This window comes from Cupressus sempervirens, chromosome 9, assembly GCF_028749045.1.
Source record: "Cupressus sempervirens isolate cs-2001-9-10 chromosome 9, ASM2874904v1, whole genome shotgun sequence".
Classification (NCBI taxonomy): Eukaryota; Viridiplantae; Streptophyta; class Pinopsida; order Cupressales; family Cupressaceae; genus Cupressus; species Cupressus sempervirens.
In genome coordinates, this window is record NC_143126.1 from 395,209,016 (window position 1) to 395,226,558 (window position 17,543).

Consider the following 17,543-nt stretch of genomic DNA (forward strand, 5'->3'; position numbering starts at 1 on the left):
AATACTTGAAGAATGATGATGGAGATTCATAAAATCATATAAGTTGAAGAGCGTAGCCGAACATTTAAATTGCATTAATTTCAACATGCTTGGGAAGGATATTAATTGATTTTGCCAACTTGGAGGAACATTGTTATTAAATTCTATCTATGCACTTTTCATACCACATTAAAAATTGATCAGTCGAGAAGTTCAAACTTCTATTTTTGTCATTATGTTCACTGTAGAGATTAGATTCTATGATATTATGACAAGGTAACTGAAAAGACCTTTTGTACTATTGCAGCACTAATCTATTAGCTCTTTCAACCTTAAGCCAATCCCTTTTTTATTTTTATCAACCAATCAGGAAAGCCAAGGAAATCTCTTACAATCCTACGATAACCTCATTTATCTCTAAGCTTACCACGTCGTAACATCGCAACCCTTCAATTTTCTCTCTATGATGTTACGGTTAGGTTGAAAATAGTATATCATAACATCATGGGCTCACAAATTTATTGCTAAACAAACCATAATCACAACATCGGGAAAACCTACCTCAAAGACCTGATATCTTATGATGAAAAAGTTATCATAAGATCGAAAGCCATGTGCCATCAGCCACCTGACAACCCTTGGGTCCCATAATGTTGATGATGAACTCAACTAGCATGTACCTACTAGCTCTGCCTTAATAGGAAGCTGACATCTATAGACTATCACTGTCAAGAGGGGATGCCTTTATCTTTATAACTCGTACGATGTTACGACAACTAGGTGTTGCACCATAACAACAAATCTTCAGGCCTCCTACGATCACACGACGAGGCTTTGATTTTCAATTTTAAAACTTGTGTCATAGAATTGCAAGCATTCAAATATAACAATCCTGATCATATGACAAACCACTCCTTGTAGCATCGAGATTTTTTTTAAATCATTTGCCAAGCTCAAATCATAGCACCAGAGGGGCCTTGAAAGTATTTCTCGATATCATTACAAAGGTACACTCATATCATCGGGGGGGCTCCATCCATCTATTTACGACTTGATGACAAAAGAATTTGTTGTAGGGGCATGACCTTTTTATTTTTTTCTTTCAATGTTGCGAACAAGTATTGATCGTAAGATTGGAAAAAACCTTTTCACCCACAAAACATAGCACTATATGATCTCATGATACAAGAACCATCGTGAGATCACGGAAGATCACAACATATGCCTAGGATATTGCACCATTTCCCTTGTCGCAAGATTGGAAAGGATCATTAAAAGATGAAAATCACGCTCAAATTATGGCTTAAGGCTATGGCATGATGATGCATATAAAATTCACTAGGGTTTCTCTTTTTTTTTAACCTTGAATACAATGAAATGATTCGCCCAAAAAATTAAAATTTTACTATGATTATTATTTTTTGTTCACCAATGTATAAATTTTTTGTGGTTTTAAAATAACACAATTCACCCAAATTTTACACATTTTTTGAGAGACAATGAATGATTCACCAATGGAGATTATTAATTTTTCTTTGTAAACTATTTTTTTTCCACAAAAAATAGATTCTTTTGTTAGGTGTTTTGCACCTTTCACGAATTTTTTACACCTTTTCTAAAGGACGGGTTTCTTAAAGTACACCATGGTGTCAGTTTTCATTAGATGCTACATATTGAGGTTCCAACCATTTATACACCTTGTTTTGGTCATTTTAAAGTTGCTTTAAACCATCTTTAAGTGTGTGGAGAATCTTGAAGTTCCAAAGTCTCATTCTTGTCACTTTGTGTGAAGAACAATGCCAATTGCTGCATTACTGGTTTGTGAATAATAACAATAAATTTGACCACTTTTTTATAGTTTGGATTGTGTTGGATGGTTTTAGCTCTCTATTGATGTAGGGTAGGTTGCAATTGCTGATGTCACATTGTGTTAAGGTTGAGTGAATGAGATTTTGGTTGGTACAAGGGGGAAGTAGTTGGTATTCAGTCTTGAATGAAAATATCTATACCAAAAAATGTAACCCATATCTATAGTCAGATCTTACTTAGGACATGTGTATCACTTGGAATATGAAAATATATAAAACTTACAAATATATTGAAGTGACTAATATATTGAAGCGACTAAGAAGCTTTTTCACTTCTTAAAGATTCCAAAAGATCAAACTCCAACTCTGTTCTAGCAAAAAGTTGCCAACTGCCTAATCTCTCTCACCTTTCATTGTGGGATCAAACTATCTACTTTGTTAGCTCTGGATGGCTAGGTAAACGCTATCTGCAACCTCATCCTATCCCCTTCAGTGCTCGAATGTTCTCAGGCACACCGAACCAGAACATCCATAAGGGTCACTAAATGCTACAGGGCTACGATATTTGATGGGGCATATCTTAGAGCTCGTGTGAGGTATAGATGTGATTCTAGTTCCTATAGGACCATGTTGCAAAAGCCAACAATAACCTCTCTCACTTTTTGGAGATCACACTCCATTTTCATTTTACAATGCCATCTCGGGTGATGCTAAAACTTGCAATGTTGGCTAGTACAAAGTTGCCAACTACCAAATCTCTCTCACCTTTCATCGTGAGATCGAACTATCTACTCCATTAGCTTCAAGTGGCTTGGTAAACCCTATCCCCAACCTCATCCTATCCCCTTTAGCACTCGAACATTCTCAAGAACGCAGAATCAAAACATCCCTAAGGGTCACTAAATGCCATAGGGCTGCGATCTTTGATAGGACATATCTCGGAGCTCATGTGAGGTATGGATGCAATTCTAGTTCCAACATGAATGTGTTGCAGAGGCCTAAAATAACCTCTCTTTCTTTTTGGAGATGACACTCCATTTTTATTTTATGATGCCATCTCAAGTGATGCTAAAACTTGCAATGTTGGCCAGTACAAAGTTGCCAATTGCCAAATCTCTCTCACCTTTCATTGTGGGATCAAACTATCTACTCTGTTAGCTTTGAGTGGCTAGGTAAATCCTATCCCCAACCTCATCTTGAACCCTTCAATGCTCGAATGTTCTCGGGCATGCCAAGCTGGAATGTCCCTAAGGGTCACTAAATGCTATAGGGATGCAATTTTTGAAGGGGCATATCTTGAAGCTCATGTGAGGTATGGATTCAATTCTAGTTCCTATAGGACCATGTTGTAGAGGCCTACAATAACCTCTCTCACTTTTTGGAGATCACACTCCATTTTTATTTTACGATGCCATCTCAAGTGGTGTTGAAACTTGCAGTGTTGGCCAGTACAAAGTTGCAAACTACCAAATCTCTCTCACCTTTCGTCATGGGATCAAACTATCTAATTTGTTAGCTCTAGGTGGCCAGGTAAACCCTATCCCCAACCTTGCCCTATCCCCTTCAGCGCTCAAACATTCTTGAGCATGCCGAACTGTAATGTTCCTAAGGGTCACTAAATGCCATAGGGCTGTGATCTTTGATGGGTCATATCTTAGAGCTCATGTGAGGTATGGATATGATTCTAGTTGCTACAAGACCATGTTTTGGAGGCCTACAATAACTTCTCTCAATTTTTGGAGATCGCACTCCATTTTCATTTTACGATGTCATCTTGGGTGATGCTAAAACTTGCAATGTTGGCCAGTACAAAGTTGCTAACTTCTAAATCTCTCTCACCTTTTGTCATGGGATCAAACTGTCTACTCTGTTAGCTCTAGGTGGATAGGTAAATACTAAAAGGGTGTCTGAATCTACCCATAGAATAGTTAGATTTCAACCTAAGAGGAATTTAAGTCCAAAAAATTAGAGTAGGAGAGCTACGAGGAATTCTGGGATAGCCAACATTTTGTACTGTATGAAAATTAGAGGGTTAAGCCAAGAGTTGATTCTCAATTAGTTCAACATAAGGAAGGTGTCCCAATAGAAACTTGGGGTTGGTGAAGCCATTGGTGAAGAGTTATATTTATTGGCTTGGAATAGGGCTAGTGTCCCTAAAACAAAAAGGTGCAAGATCTTGATTGGAGAAGTACTCACCTTGGAAGAGTTCACAAATGACCCTATCACTTTGGATAGGCCACAAAAATGATATCCTAAAGGAGTAAGATATTAGGAAGGCCACAAGTTTAGTTTGGTAGATTAGGAAGAAGAAAGTGCTTAAACCTCACTTCTTGCTCAACATCTCTGCATTAGTGAGGGGGAGATAAAGAGGATAGATGGCTACATAGATATGGTAAAAAAATAGATATGGAAAAATAGAAATAAAAAGAGGGGGGGAATAAGAGAGTAAGATACAAGGATAGAGTGAGATATTTAGAGCAAAGTTGTATCCATTAAAATCTTTAATAATAAATTAAATCAAAATCAATACAATTTATTACTTAAAGATATTCATAGTTTCATATAACCACCTCCCAAATCAGAACATCATGGAGCCAAGATTACAATCAAGGGACAAAAATAGACTTATTCAAAATAGAATTTGCATATGGATTGTCATATAGCATAAGACTGCAATGAGATCTACCTTGGACAACCTCCATGCAAATGTGTTGATCATTAGGATCATCGTAATAAAATGCCTGCTTATCAACCATTAAATCATCCTCAGCTTTCAACTTATAGTATGCCCTTATTTTCACCTTCTCACATCTCTTTGAAACATAAGCATGTTTCTTAACACTATCCCTATAACTCCAATGCTTGCTGAACATGGAGAAGATGCATAGAGATAGAGGGAAACAAAAGAAGGTGTAAGTAGACATGAAGATTAAAGGAAATAAAAACATAATGATAAATGAATAGAGATATAAGAAGAGGATGAATATGAAATAAAATAGAGAGAGTTAGGGAGACGCAGAGAGACATCTAGATGGTGATATATATTCATAGAGATCATCATATTAATACTTAGTTTTCTGTAATTCAAAAAATATTGAAGATATCATGCTAGAAATCTCTTATTGATTTTGCATCGACTTCATACTTAATTTGTCTTCTTTAGGTCATCCTTTTTAGGTTTAAGTGTATGTGCATACATTAATGATTATTAGCAACTGTAAAACTTGATCTTCTTCTTATGTAACAATATTTCTATGCTTAGATGAATACACTATTTATTTGATTATATATCTATTAAATTGGTCTGTACAATGAAGGCCATCTATCTACAATCCAAGATTTTAATTCAACCAACAAATGGAGAGCTTCTCAAGCTACTAATTTCTTTCATGGAGTTCCTAATAAATCTCAAGGTTCTCATTTAGGTGACCAATTGCCAAGAAGTCCACGAATATTTCCCAATAAAGTTTATTGTCAGGAGGTCCTAATCAATCTTGATTGATAAAGTTTATTGCCAATCAATATTGTATCAAAAATTCAAACTAATTAGCTATTGAATTAAACTTGATAAACAAATGATAGAGAAGGAAAAATGTAAACATTAACAAGATCATAAATCATATGATGATGACATATTGCAAGTGATTAACTTATGCTTAAACAGTGATAAAGTTTATTGTTAATCAATATTCTATCAAAGTTTCGAACAAATTAGGTATTGAATTTAATGTCATACATAAACATATCTAATTTAATGTCATACATGCACATATATAATTTAATTTCATACATGAACATATCTAATTTAATGTCATACATGAACAAACATATAATATAAAATGATAACCAATAATGTCATGTACATTAACAAACACATAATATATTATGATAACCAATAATGTTGTATATGAACAAACATATCATATATTAACCAATAATGTCATAAGTCGAATAATGTCATACATCAAATATAAAATGTCATATACATCAAATGTGTATCAAATATGTCCACTAATGCCTATATATATACATGTCTAGATCAATTATATATTTTCCTTCTCCTCGTGGGAAGGAAACAAATCTCTCGACATCTTCTATCATCATGTGGAGGGAGATGCTGTAGATGATGGGGTCCTCCTGACATGCTCACTTGTCCTCTTTTTGAGGCTCTTCTCTAACTTGAGCTGACACAAAAAAAGTAGATATGAATCAATATTTATTATACATTGAAATCAAATATATGTACACACAAAATCAATTATTTTCTTACCACCATCAAATAGTCACTCTATAAGTCCACCTTGAAGGCTTGTGGATGATTAGGCATGATGAGACCCTACAAAAATTCAATAAATATAATCACTTATAAATAACATTAGAAATTTTGAGACTAACTATTATAAAAAACAACTAAAATGAAGAAAATTCTTTCATACCTCAGTCAATGGCTATGAGCTAGTCATAGCTGCAGCCACTCCACGATCAAAAGACTATTAGAGATGAGGAGGGGTTTCTGACCTCATGAGCTGCATGTCATACAATACACATTACATGTAACATGAAACATGAAACAAATATAATCAAATGAATTAAATTAACATGAAACAAATGTACCTATACATAGCTTGTATGATGTCTATACTCCGAGTCCGTAGTAAAGGTTGACAGTCCAGTAGAGAACTGAAGCACATGCATAATTTTTTTCATCAGTCCTTAATATGATTAATTAATAAATATATGTATTAATTTAAATTATTAAATTGATAAATACCTCTGGACTTGTGGAGGGGAAAAAAATGGGGCTAGAGGATAGCTGCTAGGCCCAGCAACACTCTAACCCTGAATTTTGGACAATGTCAATAGATGCTAATTAATTAATCATTCACTATACATATGAAATGTGATCAAATTAGTAAATTATAATTGTAATTTACCTGTATGTCAATGCCAAAATGTTTCATTCAGGAACTGATCAGTGATGAGCCCATCATCCGCACCATCTCCAGCATGAGTGTCAAATGTGCATAGCAATTTGCATGAAGTGCACATGTGACCACGACACACAGAAGGCTCCCCCTCAAATAATGGGCTCATGGAATGGATGAGGGTATGCATCAAAGCATTTATGGTCCCTAGAGCGCTGGCCTCTACATGTTCATTCACAAGTGAAGGAATAGTCACATGCTCGCACTGTGGCTTGACCACAGGTGCCCTAACTACATTAGGGTCATGACATGCTCCCGACCTCTCAAATGATGACCCCTCAACTCTACCCTGGGAGTCTAATATATCTAAATAATTGGGGATCTCCCCAAGGACAAACTCATAATATAATTTCTTCAAAAAATACATGGGGACCTCGTGATTGTTGCAAGGAGGGGGATCAAAAACCATACACCATCTATCCGAAAAATGATTTCTAATAGCATTGTGTATGCACCAATGAATGGGGAACCATTTAGTACCCTCTCTAATAGTATTTTTCTCACTGGGTCTTCTAAATAATGCACATATTCTACCTTTTTGTATTTCTTTTTTTTTAACATCTTCATATGACAATTTATTTGCATAAAATATTTTTTGTTCATCCCTCTTAACCTGCCAAATATCTAACTGACCACTAACTGAGGCTATCTGGGTCTTAATAGATTCAAGGGATGATGCCAATTGAGCCCTCATTGGATTGGTTTGTATAGATTCTTTCAACCGAACAATGAGTCCTTCTAATTTAGTTTTGCCTCTCTCTATTTCATTTATTATATTTTCTTGTGTGCCTAGTGGAGGTCTTGCAATTGGTTTTGGTTGTAGAATTTGTTGTTCTTCTTTGCGAGGGTTTTGGTTTTGAGGGTTTTGAGGTTCTTGCGGATTTTCTGATTGATTATGGATATTTCATAATAAAAAATCAATTGAAATCCAAATAAATAAACAAATTTAAATAAAAATTGTAAAAACCCTACAAAAAAAATATAAAAAACCTAGAAAACAATATGAAAAACATATCAAACAATGCAAAATGAAGTTAAGATCACATATGGCATCAGCGTCAGCGTGCTTGTGATCTCAAATTTTGCCGGCAATGAGGCATATTGGATACCGAGATGGAAAAACCCTTTGTTTGTTGACCCTGTGTATGTGCTGCTAGTGTAGGAATGTGAAAAAATAGAGATGAAAATGATGGGCTACGAGTATGCAGCCCATCTATAAAAATTCACTTTTTTAAAGTGCATACACGCTATAGCATGTACACGCTATTGAAAATAGAAATAAAAAGAGTTGTCAGCTTTTTGGCACCACAACTTGGTGCATATTCCATATGAAAAATTAATTCAGAACCCTATAAAATCTTCTTAGCACATGAACGTGTCGAGTGCCAATTTTGCTCGGCAGATGAAGGTGTCGAGTGGTAGTTTGGTTGGCACCAATAGATGCCGAGTGACAAAGTGCTCAACACTAATAGATGCCAAGTAAGCTTGGTAGGTGAAATGCAACTTGACACAAATGGATGCTGAGTGAGCTCGGTAGTCACTACAATGTGATGCTCAGTAGAAGAGGATGCCAAGTGTGCTAAATCACAAACTTAATATTTTTACCATTAAAACCAAAGAGCCCAAGTATGAAGCTTCCAAATAAATTTCTCAAATGCAATGAATAGAAGAAGAATAATGGATTCAAATATGCCTACTTTATTTCTATTCAACTTTGATTAAACCATTACAAAATCTGGGAGCATTCAGCTTCAACCAGAAAAAAACCCTAAAATAACCCTAAGACTTGAAACTGGAAAAACTTTAAACTTGCAGCTCTAATGGCTGCATACAATAGTGCCTGGAGCAATGATTGCTTCATAGGAAAAATCCAAAAAATAAAAAACTTATTGAATGACCAGAGGAAACAAGTGCAACTGGAGACATGTGAACAAACTTCATTCTATCTTCTAAACAATTGGATCTGTTGATCCCTTTCTTTCCTTCTTCCTTCTCTACTTTGCAAAATCTTTGCTCTCTCTACTCTGCTGAACTCTATGAATGAATGAATCAAACATTCCTTTTTTGTCTCATTGGCAAAATATTTTCCCCCTCTTTTTAGATTTGAAATACTCACCTACCACATTCATTGTTTTTGACAGTTACGGGGATGGTAGGTTGGCGATGCCTCTAGGGGCAAATGAAAATATGCATTTAAAATTCAACCACACCCCTTTTGTCCTGAGCCAAACAAGCAACGATCAATGCTAATCCAAATCAACTGCACCAAGACACTTTCTTAGGTGTACAAAAGGTCCAATGCCTAATGGCTTTGTGAAGATGTCTGCTAGCTGCTGCTCATACTTACAAAATTCTATTTTTATATCCCCATTCTCCACCAACTCTCTGATGAAGTGATATCTAATTTCTATATGCTTTCTTCTACCATGGAATACTAGATTCCTAGACAATGCAATTGATGAGATGTCACAATAAATTGCAGTTCCATCCTCTTGCCTTTCATTCAAATCTGTCAAGACCCTTCTTAACCAAATAGCTTGACATGCTATTGCATTTTCTGCTATGTATTCAGCCTCTACTATAGATTGAGCAAAAATAGGTTGCTTCTTGGATGCCCATGAAATTGCACCCGGTCCCATATGCAATACATATCCAAAATTGCTCTTCCTATCATCTATACTTCTAGCCAATCACTATCTGTATATCCTACTAACTTGAAATTATTTGTTGCAGCATACAAAATTCCCAATCCCTTTGTACCTTTCACATACCTTAGAATCCTCTTTCCAACTTGCTAATGGGAATCCTTTGGTGTTTCCATAAATTTGGAAATCAAACTTACTACATGCATCAAGTCTGACGGAGTTCTAGTCAAATACATTAAACTTCCAACCATACTCTTGTATAGTGTTGGATCCACTCTCTTGCTAGAGTCCTCCTTGCTCAATGTCAGACCTATTGTTGTTGGTGTGGGGGCTAGCTTACTATTTTGTATTTCAAATCTCTCCAAGATTTGCCCTGCATATTTTTCTTGAGAGGTGAAGATGCCATCATGCATTTGTTTTACTTCTATGTCTACAAAGTACTTCAAGAGATTAAGGTCTATCATTTCAAATTCATTTTTCATGGCCTCTTTGAACTCACCAATCAAAGCCTTGTCATTACTAGTAAAGATAAAATCATTTACATATAAGACAACAATCAACACATTTCCATTTTCTGCCTTGATGTAGAGAGTAGGATCACCATTGATTTTGCTAAAGCCATTGCTTATCAAATATGAGTCAATCCTATTGTATGATACCCTTGGAGCTTGCTTGAGCCCATAAAGAGCTCTCTTCAATCTATATACTTTATGTTCTTCACCTTCAACTTCATAACCAGGTGGCTGCTCCTCATAGACTTCTTTCTTCAATACACCATTCAAGAAAGCAGACTTCACATCTATTTGAAGCACCTTCCATTTGTGTTGAGTTGCAATTGCTATGACAGCCCACACAATTTCCATTCTTACAACTAGGGCATATGTCTCATCATAATCTCTGCCATACTACTATTTGTAGCCCTTGACTACCAGCCTTGCCTTATGCCTATCAATCTTGCTTTCAGTATTATATTTGGTCTTGTAGACCCATTTCACTCCAATCACTTACCTTTTTGGAGGCAATTCAGTTAGCTCCCATGTCTCATTCCTTTCTATATCATCTATCTCTTCATCCATGGCCTTACACCATTTCTTCTCCTTAATAGCTTCTTCAAAATATATTGAATCACTATGAGAAAATAATACAAAATTAACACTCTCATCATAATATTCATACCTTTCATCTTGGTAAATCTCCCTAAGACTCTTGGTCTTTCTCAGTATCAGGGAGGAGAGTGTGGGATTAGAATCTTCACTTCTGCTACTTTTTTGACTAGCTCGATCTTCACAGTTACTTGACACTAACACTTGGTCATGCATAGAAGAGCTCGGAAATGACTGAGGTTGCTTGCCTTTTCTTCTATTTTCTCCTTCTTCTTGTTGCTCATCAACTTTCTCTTTACTCATAATTGGAACTTTACTTGAGGTGCTCGATGATTCATCAGTTAGTCCATACCATGACTAATTTTCAAAAAATTTCAGATCTCTTGAGAGAATCATCTTGTTGTTCAATGGGTCATACAATCTGTATGCTTTTGATTCTGATTTGTACCCTGTGAAGATGCACTTCACACCTTTGTCATCCAATTTTTGCCTTTTCTCTTTAGGCACATGTGCATATGCAACACATCCAAACACCCTTAGGTGTTCAACTGTTCATCTTCCTCATGACCATGCTTCCATCGAAATTCTATCACGGATTGTCTTTGTAGGATGCCTATTAATTAGGTAAACTATTGTTGACATAGCCTCTCCCCAAAATTTAGTTGGGATACCTTTCTCTTTCATCATGCTCCTTACCATTTCAAAAATGGTCCTATTATTTTTTTTAGCCACTCCATTCTACTATGGTGTATAGTTGGCTGTGAACTCTTTCTTTATGCCATGTTTTCTACAAAAAATTATAAAAGAATTAGAGGTATACTCCCCTCCTCTATCTAATCTTAAGACCTTGATATAGTGTCCACATTCTCTTTTAGCTTGGGCTTTGAACTCAAAACACTTATCAAATGCTTTAGATTTAGATTTCAACAAATAAACCCATGTCCTACAACTAAAATCATCAATAAATGTAATAAAATAAGTACTTCCCCCAATGGAAGTAACTTGCACAGGACTGACTAGGTTAGTATGCACTAACTCTAATGGATATATAGCCCTCCTAGAATTTTTTGAATTAAAGGGAAGCCTATGTTGCTTACTCAAAATACAAGCCTCACACTTGTCACATGAATTTCCTATTCGTGGAAAACTTTCTATCATTCTTTTATTTGACAACAAATTTAAACCAGCATAGCCAAGATGACCATACTTGAGGTGCCATAGCTGTGAAGGGTCTTCAATCACACTCTTTAGAGCTAATTTTTTGGGAGGTGTAGCACCAACCTAAGATAAGAAACATTTCTCTATCATCAAGAGAAACATTATGTTCTTTGTCATTTGAATTGTTGCGAGTAATTTCTTGCTCACATCCTTTTCATGAATGACACACCTGTCATTCTCCATCAAGCACTTTGTATCCATTTTGAACGAGCTAACCAATACTCATCAGATTGTGCTTCATACCAGGGGAAAAATATATATTTTGTATTTCCTTCTTCTCACCTTGCTTGGTGTGGTCCATAATAGATCCTTTGCCCACTACTGGTAGGGTTTTGTTGTTACCCATTTTAAACTTAGATTTGAAACTATTGTCAATAAATGAAAACAAAGTTTCATTACCACTCATGTGGTTGCTACATCCACTATTGAGGTACCAAACTTTAGGGCTTCCTTCTTCACCAACATTACACATGATGAAGGCAGTGGCATTGTTTCCACTTCCCATGTTCACATCAACCACATTTTCTTGTCTTGACTGATCATTTTGCTTCTTCTAGCATTCACTTGCATAATTTCCATATTTATGATAATAGTAGCATTCTACATTACTCCTATCTAAGTTTTAGTTTTTCTTACCTCCTTTTGAAGTTTTTTGAGAAGTGCTTGCTCCCTTTGCTCTTCCCAAGTTTTCTGTTGCAACATTTCTTTGTCCTCCATTACCTCTGCCTCTGCATCTAGAGTTTCTACTTGAGTGATTTCTTCCTCTCCCCCTTCCTCTTGAATTTGACTGAGCCTTGAATGCTTACTCTTGGGAAGAAGAAGATGTAAAACTATTGATCCTATGCTCATGGGTTTGAAGAATACCCATCAACTGATCCATTGTCAAAATAATGAGGTCTTTTGCCTCTTCTATGGTCATGACCAAATTGTCATATTTATGAGGTAAAATCAATATCTTTTCCACTATCCTCTACTCTTGATAGTCTTCTCCATTTGACTTTAGTTGGTTAATCACATTAGAGGTCCTTGAATTGAAATATGCAACTTTTCATTTTGCTTCATCTAAAGGTTCTCAAACTCCCTCCTTATATTTTGTAGCTTTACTGTACAAACTTTATTAGTCCCCTTGAAGTTCATCTCAAGGATATCCCATGCTTCTTTTACATAATTTTCTACTACAATTTTGGAAAAAACTATCTCTATCATTGTTGCCTCAATCAAACTTAATGCCTTAGCATCCTTTCTCCTTGACTCTTTCAGTTGAGTCTTCTATGCACCTGTGAGAGCAGCATACTAAGTTGGCTTTGTCACATCATTGAACCCATTAATCTCAAACTTCCATAAATCATTTGCAACCATTATAGTCTTCATCTTCTTTGCCCATGTATCATAATTTTGTCCATTGAAGGGTGGTGGCTATTACCATATCTTTCCTGCATCTCTTGCCATGTCAAATATCCTAGAAAAATATGCCCTAACTCACTATGGATGTGGGGCCTCAAAGCTTTGATACCATGTGAAAAATTAATTCACAACTCTAAAAAAATTTCTCGGCACATGAAGGTGCTGAGTGTCAATTTTGCTCAACACATGAAGGTGTCGAGTGGCAGTTTGGTTGGCACCAATAGATGTTGAGTGACAAAGTGCTCAGCACCAATGGATGCTGAGTGAGCTCGGCAGGTGAAAGGCAACTCAACACAAATGGATGCCGAGTGAGCTCAACAGTCACTACAATGTGATGCTTAGAAAAAGAGGATGCCAAGTGTGTTGAATCACAAACTTAATATTTTTACCATTAAAACCAAAGAGCCCAAGTATTAAGCTTCCAAATAAATTTCTCAAATGTAATGAATAGAAGAAGAATAATGGATTCAAATATCCCTGCTTGCTTTCTATTCAACTTTGATTAAACCATTACAAAATCTAGAAGCATTTGGCTTCAACTAGAAAAAAACCCTAAAATAACCCTAAGACTTTAAACTGGAAAAAGTTTTTAATTCAAAAACTTTAAACTTGCAGCTCTAATGGTTGTGTACAATAGTGCCTAAAGCAATCATTGATTCACAGGACAAATCCAACAAATAAAAAACTTACTGAATGACTAGAAGAAACATGTGCAACTAGAGACACGTGAACAAACTTCATTCTATCTTCTAAATGATTGGATCTACTGATCCCTTTCTTTCCTTCTTCCTTCTCTACTCTGCAAAATCTTTGCTCTCTCTACTCTATTGAATTCTCTGAACAAATGAATCAAACATTCCTTTTTTGTCTCATTGGAAAAGTGTTTTCCCCCTCTTTTCAAATTTAAAAAACTCACCTACCACATTCATTGTTTCTGACTGTTACGGGGATGGTACGTGGACATTTGGCTCCAGGAGCAAACAACAATATACATTTAAAATTCCAACACAAGTATCCTTTTTTGGAAAGATTTAAAATTCCAAATGTACTTGTTCATATTCAACAATGCTAGCACACCAAAAAGTCAATTAGCATCATTCCCTATATTCAAACAAAAGGAACATTGAAAAGGGGAAAAAACTAGTAGTAACCAGCAATTTTTGTGAATAAAGTCAAGATTTCACCGAGTATACATGTTTCTCGAATTGTCACTATATGTGAATAAAAGGTATGGAACCCACTTAATACTAACACCCAAACACTGTAGTGAAGTGAAGAGTATCTAGTGTGGCCATAAATGAGAAAGATGATGCCATTGAATGGTAGGGAAGCTGAACTGCACTGGCACTTCTTCCAATGGCTTGACGTACTCCTGCGGGAGACATCATTTGTTTGTCAGATATCATTGATCAAAGCATTCGACCACTGTTGCTTCTAATCCAGACCAATTTAAACCTTAAGAATGTCATTCCTTCACCTAAAAATAATCATAGTCCAGCATGAAAGTATGTGCGAGGAAAGGGAAAAAAAATTTTCAACAAAGCTTTAATTACTTTGCAGACCTTTGTTAATGTCACAGTAGAAGTACGAGAATATTTCTAAAGCTTCAATTTATCTAAGTATCCCAATATTAGAATCATTCTTGTGTAATTCAAACTTTGCATTACTTTGAAGTGATCTACAAGAGAAATTCTCAGATTTTAAAACACTCGAATAAGGGGATATTAGAATTTCCTTAATAATATTCATAACTTACGTTACTATGTCTTTATCTAAAATAGAAATTTTAAGAGTTCATAATACTCAAATATCATAATATAAAACTATAGAAATTTCAAAATTTCAAAATAATCAAATATAAAACTTTTCAAACATAAGATGAAATTTTCTCTTTGTTTTACCTTAGGGTTTCAAAATACCTAAGCAAGGATAGACAATTTATTTATCCAACCCATGACTCACACTTTTTGGAAGTTTCATGCTATGAAAATGATGCTCTTCCTCTTTCTTTGCTAACATGCATGGATTTTTGTGGATGATCCAGCGTTCCTTGGGTTTATAAGAGACCCCACGGAGTGACCCATTTGCATACAAACCTTTCTTCCTCTCCGCAAAGAGAATGAAAAATAACCTCCTCTTCTTCATCTTTCATGAGCTTCTCCAAAGTTAGAGCTCTTATACACCATGAATTCTTCTCCGAGGTCTTGTTTCCCCTCTTTTCTTCATATTTAATTTGCTTTTGGGGCATGAATTCCTCTTTCTCTTTATTGCAATATCATTTCTCTTTTTAACTGAACCACTTTTTGATTTATTAGGGATTTGCAGATCTGGAAATGGTGCACGGAGTGAAGAAGTGGTGGAAGTCGCTATTAAGTGTGAAAATATTTCATATTATCTACTGCAGTGTTTTTGTGAAGGTGGTAACAGTTCTTTGCTATTACTAATTACAAACTGGTGCTATCCCCTCCGAGCTTATTTACAAGTGTGATATGAAAATTTTGCATCCATATTTTCCTCTTTCATCGACCCCACTATTATAATTTCCTCTTTCATCTATATTTCTCTTTTTCTTCCTTTCAAGGTTTCCTTGCATGTATATATTCCATAGTACCCATCTCTATTCCTAGAGATTCTTGATGCCCATGAATCACACCCTCTTGACGTCAGATTCCTTAACAGGTATCCCTCCTAAGCTTCTACTCAATCATTCAAATTTCTTTTAATAGAGTATACTTTACTGACATTCAATAAAGACATATGTACACTTTTTTGCTAATTTATTATGTACTTTAATTGGACATAAGTTTAGTTCAAGTAGTTTTGTAACTTTTCATGAGTTGATAAACAATTGTATCCAGCTGCAAATATAGAAGGCTATCCAGGTCTCTAATAGCATCTACAATTGATGTTCTTTGATGGAGTTCATTTAGCCTTTTCTTAATGATGGTATGCTCTGATACCACTGACAAAGGGCCACACCACCCTTACCAACTCACAACCAAGAATGCAACAATATGAAGACAATTTTATTATACTTGAAAATCCAATAGTAATTACAATAACATTTTTTCAAGATCTCTCAAGATCCAATCCAAAACCTAAGCTAGTCCAGATCCACACTCTAGTAGAAACCTTCAAGATCTCAACTTGTGCTCGCAAGCCACCAAGCAACCTCCTTGTTTCTAAGTTACCACAGTCACTAGCTCTTGTCTAACTTTATCCAACATCCAACTGTAAACTGCCTCACATTTGGTGCTCTATCTACACACTCACAAGTCCATCACAATCTTGCTGTAAACTACCTCACATTCGGTGCTTTGTCCACAGACTTGGGAAAACTCACTCTTCACTTCCTCCTTCTCTTTCACACCTTCCAGCTTTCACACATTCAAGCTTTTCCTTCCAAAGCTTCTACTTCTCGAGCTTCTACTTCTCAAGCTTCTCCTTCTCAAGCTACTCCTCCTCAAGCTTCCACTTCTCAAGCTACTCCTTGAGCTTGATTAGAAATGCTCATATGCCTTTCTTAAATAGGCACTTACCACCCAATGCATGACTTATCCACAACCTTCTAGAATTCCTCCACAACCTTCTACAACTTCCACAACCTTCTACAATATCCACAACTTTCTACAATATTCATAATTTTCTAAAATTCTACCCACACACCTTGATAAATGGAATGACAACCATTTATTTTTTTATTTTTTCTATTATGCCACCTATGCACCTCAAAAATAGAAATTCCCTTTTCCCTTTCTTTCCTCTTTTTTTATTTTTGATTATTTATCTTCTAATATTTGTCACTTTCTCTCTCCTCCACAATTTTTTTCTTTTTATTTCAATTTTTTTTTCCCAATAATTTTCTCATGTAAGATGCTCCTGCATTAGACTCCCCCAGTAGATAGAAAAGTATGTCCCACACTTTGACACCACAAAAAGAAAGATCATCTTCATCTTCACCAAAGGCTTCCACCTCGATGGGGACAAGAAAACCAACGTGCAAATCTACCACATCTGTATCACTCTATCAAACACTAGAATCTCAACTATCCAATCAACATGCTCACTCCCAAGAACAAACTGAACATAATGCTTCATCAGAAAACCCTCATCCACATCAGCGACTAGTGAATTCATACCCATAGCAAAAAACCCTACATCAACAGCCACATGTAGATCTCCATCAACACATGCCAAACTCTCTACACCAGTAACCTCATTGCTCACAATAAGATGCTCTGCAAGATACAAGTCACCACCAACAACAACTAGAGCATCCACAACTGAGTGCTCCATAATCTCCATGTCAGACTCAACCAATTTATCACGAAAACCAACATCTGTCCCAATATCAACAACATTAGGAATATCTTTAGCAACAACCTCTAGTTGCTCTACAGG